Below are 18,778 nucleotides of genomic sequence, written 5' to 3'. Positions count from 1 at the left end.
TAGAAGCAGGAGGTGAAAAGGCCACAAACCGAGCACCTGTGAAGGTCCCGGCAGGTAGGCCTGGTGCCTGGAGGCTGATGGTGTGTTTCTTCAGCCAGCGCTTGGGGCCACTTTGGCCACCCCCTCGTGAATTCTCCATTCAGGCGTCGCCTTATTTGGTCAGAGAGGAAACAGGCCCGCGATGAGAGTCCAGGGCAGAGATGAACACGCCAGGACCCACACGTTCTAGGCCTTAGGTTGTCAAAGATGGGAAACAGACGATACGACCCAGGGTGGGTGAGGGTGTTGGGATGGGCAATGTCACACCATTTCTCTGGATGGTAAATGTTGGCATTTACGGATCAAAAGTTTCAACAGTGTTTAGAGCCTTTGGTTCTGCAATTCCAACTTCTAAGAATTATGTGCAAGGAGAGGCTATCCATCATAGCTTTACGGGAGTGAGAAGCTAGAAACGACTTTAATAGCCAATAACCTGGGTCTGGTGAAATAAAACATGCACTTAGTAAATTACAGTCTCCAGGCAACTAATGACACATTTTAAAGTCAAGAGCAAGGTTAAAAGAATGGTGTGCTCAGTGTGACGCTAATTTAAAAAGCCTTGCCGAAGCCGGTTTGGCTCAATGGATAGAGCGTCAGCCTGCGGACTGAAAGGTCCCAGGTTCGATTCCGGTCAAGGGCATGTACCTTGGTTGCGGGCACATCCCCAGTCGGGGGTGTGCAGGAGGCAGCTGATCGATGTTTCTCTCTCATCGATGTTTCTGGCTCTCTATCTCTCTCCCTTCCTCTCTGTAAAAACTCAATAAAATATATTAAAAAAATAAAAAAATAAAAATAAAAAGCCTATATACACAGATATGTATATCTGAATATATGAGAAAAAAGACTGGGTGATCCTACTCAGGTTAAAATAAAAAAGAGACAGTATATTTTCATATCTACAAACCCGTGTAAAAACCCCAGACGAGGGGCACATTCCAAATGTATAACAATGGCTGCTCTGGGGAGGGAGGGGCCTTGGGAACGGTCCCTGTTACTCTCTATTTCTGTATTTTGATTTTTTTTTTACAATCAGAATGCGTTGTGGCAAGGCAACACAGCTGGGTGGTTAAGTGTGGACTTTGGAGCCAGGATGCCTGTGCTCTCAGATCCTCCCTCTGTTCCTTCCTAGCTGTGTGACCTTGGACAAGTTGCTTAACCTCTCTGTGCCTCAATTTCCACCACGGTGAAATGGAGATAAGCTCTCTAGCCCTCATATCATAGGGGAGTTAGGTTAAGTAAAAGCACCCAGGACAGGATGTGACCAGCATGTAGTAAGTTCTTATAGAAAGGTTTGTTATTAAACACTATGTAAAGTCTGCATTCTGAATGGGGTGAGATCACCCACAAGGGGGAAAAACTTGGTTTTGGGGGGATGGTGTAATAATCTTAGACACTAGAGTGGTCTGTGGCCCACAAACCAACAGTGCCTCTGTGGCATTAAAATTCCATGGGGTGGGGGGGAGTCGGGGAGCATTACAAAAAGAGTTTATAAAGAGTCCTTAGGGGACAATGGGAAAGAGGGGTTGAGAAACACTACTTAATGTGTCACAGTACATTGCAAAACCCTCGATTACACACACCACGATGTTTATAGTTATTTTCTCTGTGTGATGGGATTCGGTTGGTTTTTTCCTTTCTTTTTCTCACGGGCAAAATGAGACTTAGAAAAAAAAAAAAACGGAAATGTACACGTGTTGCTTTTTGAAAAGGAAAGTGAAATAAAGGATTTTTTTGGGGGGCTCACGGCAGGGTTATGTGGCCAGCGGCAGCTTCAGGTTGCTGGTCGGTGGCACCGCCCCCGGAGCCAGGATCCCGATGGCCTCTCGGGAGTGGGGGAAGGGGGATGTGAACACCCGGCTCCCTGAGGTGCAGTTTGCCTATTTATCTTTGTTTCTGGCTCGCCGACCCGTGTTATATTTAGTGTGGCGTTCTTTCCCTTTGAAAACTATGGAAAGAAGCTAATTTTGTGCACAGAGGATTTGGGCCACGTCGCGTCTGACATGTTCCTAAAACAGAACGGCCGGGGGGCTGTTTCAGGACCCGAGGGGGTCCCAGCTCCGCCAAGTTCACGTCTGGACCCTGGAGTTGGACCTTCCATGGCTCATGCTCAAGGCCGTCCTTCGGGCGAAGTGAGGGACCCTGTGCCTGGGTTTTCAAGAAGAATCGTCAAGCCGTTCAGAGAGGCGCTCACCTGTTGTTACCTGGGGGCTCCCGAAAGGCCTGCGGACAACTCCTCATGCTCCGACCTCGGCGAGGACCCGCCTGTAAGAAAGCAGAGGCAGCGTTCGAAGCTCGCCGGGAGCATCCCCGCCTGAGGCGCTCACGGGGGAGCCGCGCGGGTTCTGTTTTTCGGGAGTTTGGGTATGGGTTTGGGTAGCGGTGTGTGCAAGGAAGGTGGTACCCAAGGAAGCCAGGCTTCTGTACCAAAGAAACGGGGTTCCAGAAGGATAACGCACGGTGGCTACATTTACCCAACCCTCCCGTGGACTTATCCGTCTTACACGTGTTCCAGAGGTTCAGAGAAGAGGAAACGCTCCCCCAGGTCATAGGATGGCGGCATGTATGACCTTGGCACCAAAACCAGAAACGGGCCAGGCAAGAAAGGGAGATGGCAGGCCGATCTGACCCGCACGCACAGAAACCAAGGTCCCGAGCAAAATCTCAGCAAACGGAATCCAACCATGTTTTTTAAAACAAGATACTGCATCACAATGAAATTGGGTTTATCCTCCAAATGTAGGGCTGGTTCAACGTTAGAAAATCAAGTAAGGTCCTGGCCCAGGAGAAAGGGTGAGCCGTGGCCGTGTTGCCCAGTGGAGTACGAGGCAGCAGTGAAAACGACAAACCGCAGTTACACGCACCAACACGGACCATTCTCACGCACGTGACGTTGAACAGAAAAGCAAACTGCAGAAGAATACACACAGCAAGATTCCGTTTATATAAAGTTCAAAACCAGGCAAACCCAAACCATATATTGATCCACTTTTTGTAATATTGGGAAGAAATGCAAAGATGATACACTACAATTCAGGGTAACAGCTCCCTCCCTGGGGGAGTGAGACATGGTGGTGGGGAGGGGAATAGTGGAGGGTGCATGGGTGTTGACTTATTATTCCTTACACTTTGCATATCTCTTTTGTAATAGGTATTTCCAAAAGCCCATCCATGTCTTTCCACTCCTCTTAGCATAAAATCCAAACTCCTCGGCTACGGTCTTCAAATCCCACCCCGCTGGATTGGGCTCCTGCCTCTCTCACACCTCATCTCCTGGCTCACCAACCCTCAGCAGCCTCTGTTCTGCGTCCCAGCCACGCCAAGCAGGTCCTGCCTCAGGGCCTTCGCACTGGCTGTTCCTGCTGCCCGACACACTCTTCCACCCCTCTCTTCTGTTTGGCTTCTCGACTTGTTTCTCTCTCAGCTCAAAATGCCACCTCCTCAGCAAGGACGGCCTTGACCACTCTACATCAATGCCCGCTCGCTCACCCCAAGCCTCTGTCCGTGATGACACCCCTTCCCGGGGGGGGGGGGGGACACGGCGGGATGGCATTCCCTCACAACCTACACAGCCTTGCTTTGTGGCCCGCCATCTCCCCCACTGGAGTGTGAACTCCCCGAAAGGAAGCGCTTGTCTGTCTGTCTTCATCTCTGTGTGCCCGGTATCCGGCACCGTGTGTTGGGAACGTAACAGCTACCTACTCACTGTCTGTAACCCGAATGACTAAACGAATGACTATCTGGCGAGCTAAAAAGTGTAACCCACGTCCCATGTGAATCGAGGGAAATTCCCAGTTCAAGGCTGGCACCGAGGGGGAGAGGAGGAGAGGGAGCTGATTTTCACGAGAACCGAAACCTAATCGTATGCAGATGGTTTCCCAGCAGCAGGGGCACCGTGCCCAGATGAAGCGTGATTTCCATTCTGACCCGAGAAGGTGACCCTGTCACTCTTCCCTGGGGGGGTTGGGGGTCTCAGCGGTTCCCGCACCTTCTCAGGTAGAAGTCAGCAGGAGGGTGAGAGCTGTGAGCCGGCCACTCCCACCGGGCAGCAGCTATCTTTGCTCCCAGGCACTTCTCTGGCCAATCAGAGCCAGCAGAGATTTTTTTTTGGGGTGGGGGGGAGGAGGGGACGAGGAGGGGCTGTGTCCTGGGAAGGTAGTCACAGCTCTGGCCATCAGAGTGCGCCACCTGGTGAGACCCACGTGGGTCCTCACTGCCTGCCCACACCTGGACCGGAGTCTCTCTGAACCTAAAGACAATGATTTAAATAAAATCCAACAAGAGAAAGCAGCTCTGCCCCCTTCTCACTGAGTCCCAGACATTCTTCAGAACGTGGTTTAGAACCGGGGGATAGGATCTGGACCTCACCTGGCCTCTGAGCTCTGCCCTGTGGCCCTGGAAGACACAGTCCCAGAGGCAGCGGGCCCAGCCGGCTTTGGGGGAGGAGTTCTCGGCCGTCGAGGTGTCTGGCAGCGTGACCAGCCCCCGCGACAAAGAGGCTCCTTGACCATTCTCCCTGCGCCCCAACCTCTTCCTGCCAAGCTGCATAACTGGGAAAGGGATCCCCGCTCCATTCATTCACAGGGAACCGGCTGCGCTGTGTTCCCACCACAAAGGAAGGATTCAGCGGGGCCCTCTCGGCCAAGTTTCAGCCCACAATCACTTTTGTCACCAAGTTCCAGTCCCAGGCCGCAGGGAGGGCGTGGGGCCCGGGGACAGGCTCCCAGCCGCTGCCTCCGCTGATGCCGCTGCGCAGTCATGGAGTTTCAGGCCACACCCCCAAGAGCCAAGGTCAAAGGGTGTCAGGTTCCTGTTTCATCAGAACAGGTTCTTGTGGATTGCGCTCAGGGGAGCAATGCAAGCCCTGTGCGAATGAGTCATGAAGGGGGGTGGCGGGGGTGGGGGGGGGCAGCCTGAGCCAGGAGCAATGGGAGGAAGAAGGCTGTTAAGTAATCCGCCAGGCAGAGGACTGACAGCAGTAGGAACAGGGCAGTCACGAGCCATGTAACAGTTTCCGTCACTGACAGACTGACTGCCTATTAGACTGTGGTCCCACGGGATCACTGAATTTCTGGTAAGAAATGAAGGTTATGGGGGGGCGGTATCTAACGGGAGCAGTGTCTGGAGCTTGGCAGTAGACTCCCTCTCGCTCACAGCACCTCAGTTCTGAGCGCACAGATTGCACCCCAGTCCCTCAGCCACTGACCTGCTTCCTCCCAGAGGAGCCCGTCCCCCAGCGCTGCATGTTCAGAGGGCGCCGCAGCCCCCAGGCCCGGCTGATGGGCTTCGGAGGACCCGGCTGTAGGTCGCTGTTGAGGACCTAAGGTCCTGTCCACGGACGCAGGCCCACGGGAGCCACCTGAACCATATGAAGTGCCACGGCCACTCCAGTAAAAGCTTTCCCTTTCCCTGTGGGGCCAGCCTGTCCCTGGACGCTGGAAACATTGTCAGGTTGTAATGGTGTAAAGCATAGATGGTTTTATTTCTTCCATCAGTTCAATACCAGAGAGAGCCTTTTATGCCAGACTAGGGGCCCAGGGCACAAATTCATGCCCCTTGAAAGGAACTGTGGGCCATGAGGCTGTGGTAGGCACAGGGGTGGGTCTCAGCCCATCCTCCCCGCCCCTGCCTGGCCCCTCCTGCTGTGGCCCCGGTCCCCTGTCTGCTGGCAGCTCCGCTCCCGCCACTCCCACGTGCCGATGGTGCCAGCCCCGCTTGTACCCGCTGATGGCACGGATTGGGGCCGTAGCCAGCAGTGGCTGTAGCCCTGATTGCCCCTCAGGAGCATTTGGGGCCGTAGCCAGCAGTGGCTGCTGCCCTGATTGCCCCTCAGGAGCAGGGGGAGGTGGAGAAGCCCTCAGGGGTGATCAGGCTGGCAGACACTGCTCACACCTGCTGATGGCGTCGAGTGATCGGGACCGGCACCAGGCACCGGCAGTGGGTGCGAGCAGTGGCTCTGGCGCTGGCAGCGGGTGCGAGTGGGGCTGGCGCCAGCAGCAGGTGTGAGCGCTGGGTGGGACCTCGCACACGGGAGCAAAGAATTTTCAGTAACCACCAGAGGCTCGCCCTGGTATCATTGTTTCCGGCGACAGCGACTGGTGCCCCGCCTTGGTCTGGTATCCCCGTTCACCTGCTCCACCATCCCACCATGGCCAACGCCTGCCATGCTCTGCACATGCCCCCTGGTGGTCAGCGCATGTCATAGTGACCGGCTGTTTGGTTGTCTGGTTGTTCCACGGTTCGGTCTATTTGCATATTAGCCTTTTATTAGATAGGATAGGGCCAGTGGAACCCAAAACAAATTTCCAAAGTCAAAACAGTGAGTCCTCAGTCCTACACTCTCTCCATGTTAACACCCTCTTTTTCCTGAACCACCACACAGTTCCTGGATCTGACCACTGCTCCAGCAGGCAAGAGCCAAACCACGTGGCCCTGGCAGTCCTCTGTTCCTTACCCTTCCGTCCTGGCTTCTCATTCCTGCGGACCCTCAGGCCACCGTCCACTCCCTCCTGACAGTCACTGTTATGGTGATCGGCGTCCCACCCAGCCCGTTTCTCCTCGGTATTTCCACCCAGCCCACTTCCCTGTTCATGGGGCAGCGCTGACAGCTCTGTGTTCTCTCTCTGACCCTGTCGGAAGGAAGCCGGGAGGACTTGGGGGACAGTGAGATAAAGTCTGCAGTGTGTCCAGTAATGCCCTAGCCTTCCCACTCACTCACTGACTCCCCGAGCATCTTCCAGTCCTGCAGGCTCCAGTCACGGTCAGTGCCCTGCACAGGTGCACCGTTTTATCTTGTACACTGTATTTTTACTGAACCTTTTCGTGTTTAGTTGTGCTCAGACACACAGATACCATTGCTACGTTGCCTACAGAATTCAGTACAGGAACCTGCTGTGCAGGCTTGCAGCCCAGGATCAGCAGGCTGCACCTTAGAGCCGAGGTGTGGAGTGGGCTGCACCATCCAGGTTTGTGTAAGTGCCTCTGTGATGTTCGCACAAGGACCACGCATTTCTCAGGACCGACCCCGTCATTACGCAGCGTGTGATTGGAACAGAAGCCCCAGCAGTAACAAGAACGAAATCAGCAGCTACTGAGACCACGAATCAGGCCACAAACTCATCCCGCCCTCACAGCCGCCCTTCAAAAATGATTAGCCCCCAGCCTCTGAGTCTCAGAGAGGTCAAGTAATTGGCCTTAGGCCACACAGCTGGAAGCAGCAGAGTCAAGATTCACAACCACATCTAGCCGACGCGGATGTCCACCTCCTGTCCCTGGCACCACACCAGCCCCCACAAAGCCGAGTCCCTGTGGGCCACCCTCTGGGCAGGGCACGCAGGCCAGGAACGAACATGGCACAGTTTATCCTTAGAGACACTTGATCACAGATGCATGAGGGCGGGCAGGTGTGCACTCCTTTTAAAAGCGCTTTTTAAAGAGTTTGATCCCAACGATTCCTGGGCCCCTGCTGTGTGCCGGGGTCTCGGGGGGGGGGGGGCACACAGGTGCGTGAGGCATGCTTTCACAGTCCAGCGGGAAGACAGGGGACTCCCACTCACAGAAGGGAAGGCGACATCAGGGTAAGAGTGAGCGTGTGGTGAACACCGACTCTGCCAGGCCCCCCGGGGAGCTCCTCCCGAGTATAATCGTTTAAGAGCTATTAGCCTATTTTATAGGTGAGGTTCAGAGAGGTAAAGCCACTTGTCCAAGGCCACACAGCCTGTACAAGCAGAGATAAACCACGTCTGATCCTAAAACCCGCGCTCTTAACCACTAAGCAGTACGGTTTGCCGCTCTGTTGACGAATGAGTTTGCCGACCACTGGGATAGGGGCTTAATCACAAGGAACAACGACAGCCTGTAATTATTGGAATCGAGAGTCTAGGTCAGTGGTCGGCAAACTCATTCGTCAACAGAGCGGCAAACCGCAGCTTGCGAGCCGCAGTTTGCCGACCACTGTTCTAGAGGAAGGACTCGGGCTAAGGCACTGCAGAGCTAAGAGGCAGCCTCCCCTCCCAGCCTGGGTGACGGTACAGCCCCTGACAGCTCGGGGCTCCTGGCTGATCCGCTGAAGCGCCGGAGAAGTTAAGGAGGACACACTCCCTCTGAAGACTCCAGGAGCCGGAAACAAATTAGGGATCTTTTCTTTGGGAGTTTGACGGGCGGTGTCTTCCTCTGAGCCGGGGGCCGGCACGTGACCCTATTGAGAAGGCCGGCACCGGGCACCCGGTCTCCAGCCCCATTCAGTGTTTCTCGGGGAATGTGACACCTCTGTGTGCTCCCCGCTGGTGCTCACGGGTGCAGGGCAGCGGCCAGAGCTCCTGTCACCATCAACTCAGAGCGACTCTGACCCCTCGATCCTCCTCCAGGCCCGGGGATGAGCCACCCGTGGCCTCTCCGTCTGGCAAGCTGGGCTGAGCAGTGAGCCCAGGCGCTGACCACCACCCGGCCCAGCCTGCTGGCCCCGCATCTGCTCAGCAACAGACATACCTGCCGCCACCGGGCTCACACGGAGTGCTTTGCACACGTGAGCTTGTTTGTTCTGCCCAACCAGCTCCTCGGAGGTGTGACCAGCCTCACCTTTGTCCGCGTTATCACTGAATGCACGGGGCAGAGAGGTCGAGGACCTCGCCCCAGGCCTCACAGCTTCTAAGGGGTGCCCTGTGCACAAAATCCCGATTGGACCTTCCTCATCCCGGGGGGCAACGGAACCCCAGCCTTCCGGCCACGCTCAGCTAAACCAAGGCGGGGCCAATCCCTGTAACGAAGCTTGGCCACATGATCCGGCCACCGAGGCGACCCTCTGGGCGCGAGGACCTTCCAGGGACCAGCGCATCCGGCCCGAGGCTCAGGCCGGAGTCTGGGAGGCAGGAGTCGAGGCTGGAGGCACCTGGTCAGCGCTCTGGCTGCTCGCCCGGCTCCTGTGCCCCGGGCATCGTCTGGACACGGACTTGGCTCATTTGGTGCCTCCTCCCCAAGAGGCATTTTGCAGCAAAAAGTAGAGGAGAGCAGATGGGGAGCTGAAATCTGGGCACGGACACCTCCCCCCGCACCCTGGGGAGGCCATCCCGGCGTGGGCGCCTTGCAGGAGGCTGCGTTCCTAGCCCAGCTCTGCCCCTGAACAGCTACGGAGACAACGTAATTCTCACCTCCCCCAGCCTCCGTCGCTCATCTGTAGGAGCGGAACGGGACCGGCGTCTACCTCACGGGGTTGTTATGCGTAACGAGGTCAAAGTTTTGAGATCCAGGTATTTATTCTTTCACTCAACGGAATATTAACTGAGCACCTGCCACGTGCCACGTGCTCTAACGCCGGGGAGAGAGGCATGGCCCAAACAGCGAGAAGGCCTGTCCCCATGGAGCTCACAGAGAACCCGCCTGGAGAACATGCTAGAGAAGGCCAGGCTGGAGGGAGATGGTGCTGGGGAGGCGGGCGGCGGTGCTGGAAGCGGTGATTTTAAAATATGATGGGCAGACAACACAGCCACCGAGGAAAGATGTCCGAGCAAAGACCTGCGGGGGCGAGGCGGGAACCATACGGAAACCTGGGAGAAGGGCTTTCCAGGCGGAGGGAGCCTGCACGCGGCCCTGGGGAGGGACAGGAGGCTGAAGGCAATGAATCGCCGGGTGCCTGCTCTGAACGGGCCAGCCCCGTGGAGGGAGGTGAGCACCCATCCGTTCTTTACAGAGGCCGGGAAGGGGTGAGGGGCTGATTCCAGGCCGTTCACACGGGGGGCAAAGAAGAATCTGGGGTCCAGCTCAGAGGCATTTGCCACTCACCACCCTGTGTTTCTCAGAATTTGGGAAAAGGCATGTGGGGGGGCTGAGGAATGGCCCCCAAAGCTATCCAGATCCTACCTAGTCCCTGGGACCCTGACTGGTACTTTACGTGGCAAAAGGGACTTTTCTGATGCGATGAATGAAGGACCTCGAGATGGGCAGGTTAGCTGGGGTTATCCAGGTGGGTCCACTGATTACTATTCCAAGTGTCTCATAAGAGGGAGGAGGACGTACGAGCCGTGATGGAAGCAAGAGGCTGGCGAGACGAGAGGAGGGGCCGTGAACCGCGGGGGGCACGGGGCCCCGAGAGCCCCCCAGAAGGAACCGGTGCTGCCATGGAACTGACTGTGTGTGGACTCCGACCTCCGGAACCGCACGAGAATAAACGTGTGTTGTTCTCCGCCACCGGGTGCGGGCTCAGCTGGCACAGGAAATGAATGCAGGCAGCGTTCGCACCTTCCTCGGGGGCCCGCCCCGCTCCGACTGTTTGCTTCCCCGATAGCGGGTTGAGTGGGGCACAGTTCCTTCATCCTCATCAAACCAATCACCTGTGAGTGTTGCACCCGCTGCCCGTGTGGCCAGGCTGGCGGGGGGCTGGGCGCGCTGCCCTCCTCCGCCCGGTTTACACTTTAACCCAGGGCCCTGCTTTAACCCAGGGAGCCAAGTGCGCACTCGCTCTCTGCGGGGATGAAACTGGGATAAAAGGCACGAGCTCCCAGGCGGTATCCACAGGCACCCGCGTTCCCATCGCTCAGAACGACAGTTCCCCGGCCCCCGGACAAAACAAGGCTTACAGGGTCCTTGGGTGAGGGGGGTTAACCAAAGCCCGAGGGCGTGGCGATGGCAGGCGGACCTCTGGGGCCGGCCGCTGGCTCCCGGGCTCGGGGCCCTCTCTGTTCCCAGGCCTCTGGCGGGCCGGCCCTGATGCTGGAGATCAGCACACCGCTGGAGGAAGTTTATCCTGCCCATATCTGGACATGTTCTTTTTTAGCCACGGCGACGGTGCCGCCATAGAGGTGGCTCCCAAACCTGCTGCCAGGAGCCCGGCTGGCACACAGCTGACCTCGTCCCGCCCTCTGCCCGCCCTCCACCTCCCCCTGCCCGCCCTCTACCCCTCCCCGGCCCCCCTTTCTCCCTCCAATTTCTACTTGAAGCATTTCAGCCAGCGCTGCTTTCTCAAGCCCCGAGCCCTCCTGCTTCCAGTTTTTAGGAAGCCACTCGTCACACCCAATTCCTTTTTCATCTTGGAATGGTAGCAACAACATTTACCCTCCTCCTAAGAGCTGACCAAGTGCCAGGCACTGTGCTTCCCATGCATGTATTACCATTAATAATTTTATTTATTTGTAAAATCACCCCTGGCAGAGAGGGGGGTTAATTCCACATATATATACTTTATATATGTGGATCAATGCTTATTACCAGGATTTATTTAATAGGATTATATTTAAAATTTATTATTTCATATCACATTTAAATTTCCCAAGAACCCTAAAGAGAAAAGTTGAATAATCTCCATTTCACAGATGAGGAAACTGAAGCTCAGAGAAGTTAAGATACCTGCTCCAAGTCACACAGCGAATGACATAGCAAAGATTCAAGCTAGATTTGTCTGGCTCCAGAGCTAGCACGCTGTCAGTCCCCCCCCACCCCCCCCCCGCCCGCCACTCCCAGGCCTCTCCATCCCCCCCTGCCCACGGGGAGCCCCCTCCCCACGCCCCGGCTGCGGGAAGCATTTCTGAGGCTGACCTTGGTCTCCGTGGGCAGGAGGTAGAGTTCCTTATTTTCCTTCGTGTCCTTTCCCCTCCATAAAAATCAGCTTCCCCCATGTGACTCACTCAGGCCTCTGCAACCCTGATATTCATCTGGAAGTATTGTAAATAATTGACGCTGGGGTGTTTAATCATAAAACTGGAATCGAGGCTAAAACATGGCAGCCTGCAGGAGAGGGGGAGGGGAGGGACAGGCCGAGGAGAGCGGGGTTAGCTCTGGGGGGCTCTGCACCTCTTTCACTTCGGGAAAAACAATGAGAACTGCCCTTGGCCAAGTGCTCACGACCCCACAGCATGGCCAATGCTTCCACTGCCTTCGCCCTTGTTGCTCCCAGCAGCCTGTGAGGGGGTGCTCCTGGGACCCCCCCGTGTCGAGGCACAGTCTGTGCGAGGGCTGGAATTAACCCCCTCCCTGCCAGGGGTGATTAGACAGGCAGAAACCCCTTCACAGGGCTGAAGAGTGAATGTTTTATCCATGTTAACTGTCCAGGGCTGGGTATACAGTAAGTGCCCAAGCATGGCGCACCGAGGGAAGGAGGACATCTGCATAACCCTAACCCTAAACCCTAAACCCCAACATTAATCCTAAAGTCTCCTGGAACTGAAAAAGATTCCTTTTTAAAAAAAAAATATGTTTTTTATTGATTTCAGAGAGGAAGGGAGAGGGAGAGAGATAGAAACCTCATGATGAGAGAGAATCATTGATCAGCTGCCTCCTGCACGCCCCCTACTGGGGATGGAGCCCACAACCTGGGCATGTGCCCTTGACCGGAATCGAACCTGGGACCCTTCAGTCCACAGGCCGACGCTCTATCCACTGATAGAGCTCCTTTTACTTTCTTTGCTGACAATCCTCTGGATAAGCCGCCGGTGAAACTCCTGAGGTGCCAATGGTTTCTCAGGGGTCAGAGGGCACCTCTCAGCCGGCCTTCCTCTCTGCATTCCGACCATAAATGCCAGGCGGGGCCAGTGAAGTGCTGGCAAAGGCAATGACCTCCCGCGGGTGCGCCAGAGCCCGCGGCTGAGGTCGGTGTCACCTGCCGGCACAGTGCACCCGGACCTTCCCTTCTCCCGCCTGTGCTGGAGGCGAGGGAGAGAGGTGCCGGCTCACTAGCCTGGTATCCCAGGCTGCGCGGTTCTGCTTCGCCTGCTCATGGTCCCCAATACCCAGCCGTCCCTTCCCGCATCACAAGAAAACTACGGACGCTCCGTGACAAGGGCTGTGTTTGTTTCCTGAGCTGCTGTGACAAATGACCACAAACGTAGTGGCTTAAAGCAACATCAAGCCACTCCCTTACAGTTCTGGAGGTCAGAAGCCTACAAGCCAGGTGCGGGCCGGCTGCGTTCCTTCCAGAGGGGTCGGGGAACCCATCCCCTGGCCTCCTCAACTCCCAGAGGCCCCTGCATTCCTGCCTCCCCCTTCCCCCGCTTCAAAGCGCTCCATTCCGATTCCGACCTCCGCTCCATCCTTCCTCTCTGAGGGACCCTCCTGCCTGCCTCTTATATAACGTGACTCGGCAAAGGCCTTTTACCATATTAGGTGACACAATCAGGGGTTCTGGATTGGGAGGTGGATGTGTGTGTGTGTGTGTGTGTGTGTGTGTGTGTGAGAGAGAGAGAGAGAGAGAGAGAGAGAGAGAGAGAGAGAGGGAGTTTCATTAATAATTTCATTATCCAGCCTACCATTAGGGGTCTAGGCACTGCCCTGTACAATTTCAGGGGATCACTGGCCTCCCACAGACTCTCCCAAGGTAAAAACCCCCACCTTGGAATGGACACATGGCTCTCGGGGCGTCAGGTGTGCCTGGTATGAACAACGCCCACCAGGTTACAAACTGGGGGATTCCACATTTGACAAGCCGGCCTTTTCTTTTGAAAAGCGTGCCTCCCTACGTCGTGACAAGAAGCGCTAACACGCACTGAGTCTGGGTTACCTCATTTACTCTCTATGTAGAAGCCGCTACCATCATCCCCACGTGACAGAGCAGGGGTGGGGGGCCTTTCTCCTGCCAAGGGCCATTTGGATATTTACAGCATCATTCGTGGGCCATATACAATTATCAACTTAAAAATGAACCTGCTATATTGGATCAAATATTTAATTCACTCACCCCTAACGCCTTGGCAGGGCCAGACCCAGTGACTTCCCAGGCCTTACACGGCCCGCGGGCCAGACGTTCCCCACGCGTTACAGATGCGGACACTGAGGCCCAGAGAGGTTACGGAACTTGCCCAAAGTCTCATGTTAATAAGTGGCAGAGCGAGGCTGTGAGCCAGACAGCTGAGTCCAGAGTCCCTCTAAGATCCCGCCTCTCTCATCTACCCCCAAGCCAAGCTTTAAAGAGAGTGGGGTTTTTAAACGTCTACACACCCTCCGCACCCTTCTGAGAACAAAGCTCTCCTTTGTCCAATGTCAGGAGCAGAGCGTGCGGACGGCAGGGAAGCGAAGGCCCCGCGGGGCTGTCCCAGACCCCTCAGTGACAAAGACGAAGGAATTCCAGAGTCCCAGGTAACCTGTTAGGAGCCGCGGGTCCGGCTGAGCGCTGACCCTGTGCCCTCCGCCGCTCTGCTCAGCGCTGCGACGCGGCCCACGGGCAGCCCGGGGTCCTGTCTCTCGTCCAAGGACGCTGCCCCTCTCTGAGCGGCCACAGCCCAGCTGGGCGTGGGACTCAGCCCCCAACTCAGAGCCCCTCGTGGGCCCAGGTGCCGCGCTGGACCCTTAACCTGCGCCAGCAAACACTCCCCGGCTGCTCCCCTGTCCCCTCCACGAGAGGAGGGAACGGGCCCAGGACGGTGGCCTCAGGCTCTCACGGGCTGGTCCGACTCAAACCCCGGAGCCCGCGGCAGGGGTCACGGTCTCCGGTGCCCCTCTGGGTGCTCCAGTCCCGTCGCCGTCCCTCAGGCCGGGAGCTACGCTGCACCATCACCGCCCCCCGGGGGCCTGGCCGCCACAGGAGTTCGCCTAATCTCTGTGAGGTCGGACCCCGGCCCACGCTGCAGGGTGTTGGGATCCAAAGATCCGCTGAGGAAGCCAACCTCTGCACTTTAGGGCACAGACTGGGGTTACCGCAGCCAAGGCAGCGCTAGGGTGGGGGTCAGCAGGGGTCAAGTCTGCTCCCTGAGGCAGGGGAGACTTTCAGCCTCAACAATGACAGCGACAAATAACAATAATAATGACGATGGGGAAAAAAGCGGCTTTTTCCTGAGTGCCCCCACAAGGGGCCACAGATGAATGGCGCTGCTGGTGAGGGTGGGCCCTGGGGTGTGTGTGTGGGGGCGGGGGGGGGGGAGTGGTGGTGGCAGGAGCAAGGCTGCCGAACTCTGATCGGCCGTCTCTCTCCAGCCGTTCATTCCACCAACACCAGCCACGCCAGGCCGCTGTCCGGATGCTGTGAGACGTGGCAACAAGCCCCGCGAAGAAACAGGCACCCACAGGCATGGCCTCTCTTTACGAAACTCCAGCATCAAATAGGAAACCCCAAACAGGTCACCTGGGGGGCGCTGATGGTTGTCACAGAAGACGTCTCCGCAGGGACCTCTGACTAGGGCACTGTGGGCCCCCCACGGCGCAAAGCTACCGGGAGCGTGTCATACTAGTCACTCCCCAGGAGGGTCATGGGGGCCCCTGGGGACGGCCACACTGGGCTGAGGAGCCGGCTGCCCAGGGCCACCTGGGTGGCGGTGCGTGTGTGCTGTGTGGCTGTCCTGGGTGCCTGTCCAACTCCAGGTCCCCTTCTCCTGGCTCTAAGCCTGGGCGTGGCCAGGCCTGGCCAATCAGATCTTCCAGAGGGCAGGCCCCGCCCAATCAGAACCAGGAACACACTCAGTTCTTCACGCTGAGGAAATGCTGGTGGGGTGACCCTCCCTCCCCTGCAGCGGCTGGTGGCCATCTGGTCCCCGCCAGGGGAGAAGCTGCCGAGCAGGGGAGCGGGGAGAGGGGGCGGCAGAAACGAGAGCTGAGGTGAAGAGGGAGCAGTGAACCCGTGAATCCAGCTGGACCTACTCAAGTTTCCATTGTATAACTGTACCCTCTTCTGCCTCATAAAAATTTTAAATAAAATGACTAAAAACCAAACCAAAACGAAACTGCCAGGTGCCCCAGCCCCCCCTTTCTGGGGCGAGCGTGGTGCCGACAGGTGCAAGCACCTGCGAGGCGGGCGGTCCGGAGCGGGGCGCGTCGAGGCCTGATTCCGGGTCCCTGGATCTCCTTCCTCGGCTGGGATGTTTTGAGGATGACTGTCTGGGTCACTCACTAAGACAAGATTGGCCGTGGCCGTGACTGAGGAAGGCGACAGTCACAGGGCTGACGTCGGCTCATCTCCCCCCGGCCACCCCGCTAGAGCACGCCACGGAACAGACAGTGTCATAAACCACGGGCTGGGGAACGCTGTGGGGTCAGCAGGGCGTACGGGCGGAGGAGCCAGGCCTGCCCGTGAAACCGGCACTGCCGTGGCTGAAAGCACATCTAGCCAGCGACACACACTCAGGAAAAGGGAAGCAGGGCCCTGGGGCCGGGCAGACACGCCCGAGGGGACGCCGCCTCTCCTCCCTGCGGGCCAGGCTCTGTGCTGGGCCCCGAGCGAGCTGCCCACAGCACTCTGCCCCCACGCCTGCACGACCACGAGGGGCAAACAGAAGAAAGGACTCTGAGAGATGACACACATGGGGGAGAGAGGGCGGCAAGGAGCAAAGTGCATCAACCATCCAAAGAAGGAGAGAAAAGGAAGTAAAACGAGGGAGAAAGGAGAACAGAGGGCAGGAAGAGCAGGGGAACAAAGACCAGGTCTCTGCCAGGCGAGGGCCTGGCTGGGAGACTGGTGGGGGGGCGGGGCGGGGCGGGGAAGGGCTGCACAGGGGTGGGGGGACCTTTCGGAAGGGGGGGAAATCCTGTGCTGGGCCTCATGCTCCCACTGGGCAGCTGCCAGGCCTCTGCCATCCCGGCAGCTATTACAGGGGCCGCACCCGCATCCGGGCCGTGTACACAGATAAGCCGAGTCACTGAGTGCCCAGAGCAGGGTTGCCAGGACGTACCCTGCCACTCATGGCAGTGGTTGCCCAAGCACCAAGGGGATACAGCAAGCAGGGCCCTGGAGAGAGGCCACGCCCAGGATGCCCACCACCTCCTGCCCAAGCCGACCTCACACCTCCCCTGGATACAGACCACAAAGGCCTCCTCCATGGCCTCCCGGCCTCCCGGCCTGCCCCCTGCACACGGCTTTCAGTGGGCGGCGGGGGGTGGCTTTCCAAAAGGCAAATGTAATCACACCACCCTCACTCCAGATCCCTCCATGGCTCCCGTTGCCCCCAGGATAAAGCCCTGATCACAGGCCCTTCCAGCCCCTAACTTACCTGCCATGCCCCTCAGTCACAGGCTGATCTCTGTGCACTTCCCATGCACAATCTCACTTCCTCCTCCCCACAACCCTACCTTCTCCCCATTCTGCAGACAACGGAACTGCGACCGGGAGAGGTTCAGTACCCTCTGCATGTCCCACACTGGCAGAGTCACCGTCCTCTTCGTCTGGGCTCCAGATCCAGCTCATCCACGACCCCGGGCCACCCCTAGGAAACACGTCCCTGGCTGCAAACCACGCGCTAGACGACTGGCTTAATTACTTTAAAAGCAGCACAGGCGATAATCTATATTAAGATTATTAACGATATCTATGTTCAACACCTCGGCAGGTGGTGCCAGTTCTACCTGCCCACAGATCTCAAATAAACCTACTTCCTGCCTCTTCGCTGCTGCTCCGTCACCTGGACGACCGCACCAGCCTCCTTGCCGGTCTCCCGGCTGCCGTCCTTGCCCGTGCGGCACGTCTTCTCCACGGGGCAGTTTTGCAAAGTGAGCTTCTGAAAGTACCCTCTGTCCTGCCCCCGCCCCCCCCCCCCCCCCCCCCCCCCCCCGCCTTGCCCGGCTTCTACTGTCCTGAGGATAAAACCCAATCTCCCCACTGCCTTCGGGCGTTCTGTCATCTAGACCTGGCCCCTCAGAGAGAGGTCCTCGGACCAGCAGCCTCGGTGGCCGGGGGGCTGGTTAGAAAAGCAGAATCTCAGCTCCTCCCGGGACCTGCTGGGTCAGAGCCCGCATTGCCACAGGTGAGGCGCACCTCCAAGTCCGGGAGGAGCTGCTCCGGGCCACCCCACGCCCACCTGGGGCCCCAGCCACCCACCCTGCCCCTCACCACTGGCTCTTTCTCGCCTGTCACCTAAACGTCACCATCACGTGGAGGCGTTCCAAACCACACATTTGCAAGTCATGACCACGGGTCTCTCTGTCTTAGGACTCTGCTGGCTTCGGAAGCGGCTGTGATGGCAGCTTGTGATCATCTTCTTTGTTTATGTTATTTTGTGTCTCCTCCCACACCCCACACCCCACACCCAGGGTGAGCTCCACACGGGCAGGCCCAGGGCGGACGGTATCGGGCACAGAGGAGGCGCCCGGCACGTATTTTTAGAATTAACAGCAGCCACAGGTATTGTGCCCTGATGAGGTGGTAGAACATGTTCTTTCCGTGGATTATCTTGTTAATTCTGCATGAAACCCGTGAGGTGAGACAGGTACTAATTAAGACAATCCCCACTGCACAGGTGAGGAAACGGAGGCGCATGACACCAGGTCACACGGCTGGTAACAGGCCGAGTAGGGGTTCCGCCTGGGGCCGGGCGGGGTCGTGATCTGGCCCCCGTGACAGCGCCGGCTGCCACCCCACAATCCCGCCCTGTGATTTGCACAAGGAGCGGAATTTTGCACACACAGGGGTGCCTGGCGTTGGAGAGAATGTCCTAGGGAACACGCCTACAAAATCAAGACTTCTGCGGCCGGGGAGCCAGGGCCGCTTCGTGTGCTGCGCGCAGGTCACGTTTTTGCATTCGGGAACCGTGCAAGCCTCCCTCCACGTGTTCCCAAAGACGGCTGCCATAACCCAGTGGTCGGCCAACCGCGGCTCGCGAGCCACATGCGGCTCTTTGGCCCCTTGAGTGTGGCTCTTCCACAAAATACCATGCGCGGGCGCGCACGTACAGTGCGACTGAAACTTCGCGGCCCATGCGCAGAAGTCGGTTTTCGGCTCTCAAGAGAAATTTCAATCATTGCACTGTTGATACTTGGCTCTGTTGGCTAGTGAGTTTGCCGACCACGGCCATAAACGCTTCACCTCCAGACACGGGTCCAGAGACGCGCCCAACAGGCG

General features: G+C 57.4%; 1 protein-coding gene across 4 annotated transcripts in view; it reads right to left on the bottom strand.

The window, feature by feature from the left end:
• TMEM51 (transmembrane protein 51) overlaps positions 1-18,778 on the bottom strand; it is a 48,570-nt gene that overhangs the window by 6,243 nt on the left and 23,549 nt on the right. For 3 of the 4 annotated variants that reach the window (XM_008148198.3, XM_054720986.1, XM_054720987.1), the window contains exon 2: positions 2,231-2,301. The gene's annotated coding sequence lies outside the window, so the exon portion shown is untranslated. Of the gene's footprint in view, positions 1-36; positions 207-2,230; positions 2,302-18,778 lie in introns of those variants that run through there. The other variant, XM_054720988.1, reaches the window with a different exon arrangement.

The sequence above is a fragment of the Eptesicus fuscus genome, chromosome 9 (genome assembly GCF_027574615.1).
Source record: "Eptesicus fuscus isolate TK198812 chromosome 9, DD_ASM_mEF_20220401, whole genome shotgun sequence".
In the NCBI taxonomy this organism is placed as follows: domain Eukaryota; kingdom Metazoa; phylum Chordata; class Mammalia; order Chiroptera; family Vespertilionidae; genus Eptesicus; species Eptesicus fuscus.
This window is presented reverse-complemented; position numbering and strand designations above follow the sequence as displayed.